Genomic DNA, 2,052 nt, shown 5'->3' with positions numbered 1-2,052 from the left:
CCTCCCCAACAGAAAAAAATCCCATGCCCACTCTAAGGCACCCCTTAAGCGGCCAGAAGATGCTCAGCAAATTATATTCCTCCTGGGTCCCCCGGCTGCTTCCCTTTTCAACGCTGCTTCGCTCTCATCTACACCCCTCTAGCTGACTCCCACATTCTCTGAGCAATTTCCGAACCACGTGGAGTCCGTGGAATGACAGGTGAAAAAAAAAAAACTGGTTAAAATGCTATCTATCTCCAAGGAGACCTGAGCAACCGGAAATCTGTTTCAACAACACCAAATTCTCGCGACAGTAGAGGACGAGGAATTGGTGTGAATCACCTGGTGGCTCTAACAAAGTGGCCGCGCAGGGGAGTCACGCGCCGTGGAGGATCTGGCAAACAGGACGCCTGAGAGCCAAACCTCGTGCCCGTGGGCGTCTGCGAAGAGTCGCGGCCGTCTAGATTAGTCCCGGAAGCTGGTACAGTTCTCCGGTGTCTTGGTGACTGTCAACGTGGTCTGCTATCGACTACCACCGGGTCGCTGCGAAGGGATGGAAGCAAGAGGACCTGGAGGAGGAGTCATCGCGATAATTGAGCTAACGCGCTCCTCCAATCAGGAGTCCGGAAACGTGACGTCACCGGGGAACGGATGTTAGAGCGTGGATTTAGTTAGATTCTGACTGCAGAGAGTGCGCTGTGCCACACCTCAGGCGTTGGGATTGACCCTTTGGGTTGGAACCCGCCCCTCCTTAATCCCCTGAGAGAAGTTTAGGCTGTTGTTTTCCGCACCCCCGAGTGGGTGGGACGCACCTTTTCCTCCACCCAGACACCGCTGTTTTCCAATTCGGCTTGCCCAAAGCAGAGACGGAGAGAAAACTGCCTTCGGGTTTCGGGAACGAGGAGCCAGCCTAACGATTTTAAAGTCAGCTAAATGGGGTAGAGAGGATGGGGCAGGCTTTGAACCGAAGCTGCAATAAGAATTTTGAGGAAAATGAGTTCAGAAATGAACTAACGTATGCCAAAGTGCATTGATTCATTCAGTAAAGAAGGAGCGCTCTTGTAGCGTTGCCAGGCTCTAGCATTGAAAATTACCCACTATTTCGGATATATACATTACACATAATGCAAATTGTTGGATAGTTCAGACCTTTAAAAATAATTAAAATAACTAGGTGCTGAACGCTACCCTATGAGCTGGGACGGGGCGAGATCAAAAAATAGACGTAGATGCTTTGTTCAGCTGCAATCAATTTGGGAAATACTGAGAAACATTAGTTCACCAAACCTTTAGTCGTATTGATGATTTTAAGGGTTTTTTTTTTTATTTTTTTTATTCTGGGTTTTTTTTTTTACCTTTCCTTGTTTTTCTTTGTAGTTTTATCATAGTTCACCAAACCTTTAGTCGTATTGATGATTTTAAGTTTTTTTTTTATTCTTCTGAGTTTTTTTAACCTTTCCTTGTTTTTCTTTGTAGTTTTATCATGTATATCTATCACTAAACAACATCTTATTTTGTTTAATTTTTGAGCTTTATTTACGAAATTGTATATGTTTTCTCTAGAACTTCGCTTATTTCAGCATTTCTTTTGGCATTCACCCACAGAAAAACAAGTGTATTGCTTTCATTCTCTGTAATATCGTATTCCATTGTTTAATATTCCACATTTATGTATCCATTCTACTCTGGAGATTTGGATTGTTTCCAGCTTTTGCTCTTAAGAATGCTGCTGTGAACTTTCTTATACATGTCAACTGATGAATGTGTACAGAACTTTATAGCAATTTTTTGATAATATATTTGACCATAACAGTAAAAAATACATTGTGCCTTGAACCAAGTACAGATAAATTCTTGCATATATATAACTTTTGTTTTGGAGAAGGCAGCAAAATTATTCTCCAGAAACTGATTCTTCGTCAGCGAATTATTTAGCACAAGTTCACTGTAGGAATTATAATAATTTCACAAGCCAGTAGCATACAGGAAAATATCTCTTAATAAGCCAACTAAAGAAATAGTATACTCCAAACAAATGACAGATTCATCACACTGTTGATCCAGGCAAGGGGA

At 42.3% G+C, this 2,052-nt stretch overlaps 1 protein-coding gene across 1 annotated transcript in view; it reads right to left on the bottom strand.

Moving 5' to 3' along the window:
* THADA (THADA, armadillo repeat containing) overlaps nucleotides 1-1,218 on the bottom strand; it is a 285,149-nt gene extending 283,931 nt beyond the window's left edge. Inside the window, 1 exon segment of the mRNA XM_006909639.3 lies at nucleotides 322-1,218. The gene's annotated coding sequence lies outside the window, so the exon portion shown is untranslated.
* Between the last annotated feature and the right edge of the window lie 834 nt (nucleotides 1,219-2,052).

This window comes from Pteropus alecto, unplaced genomic scaffold, assembly GCF_000325575.1.
Source record: "Pteropus alecto unplaced genomic scaffold, ASM32557v1 scaffold131, whole genome shotgun sequence".
Lineage (NCBI taxonomy): Eukaryota > Metazoa > Chordata > Mammalia > Chiroptera > Pteropodidae > Pteropus > Pteropus alecto.
The sequence above is the reverse complement of the archived record's forward strand: the minus strand, read 5'-3'. Positions and strand labels throughout refer to the sequence as shown.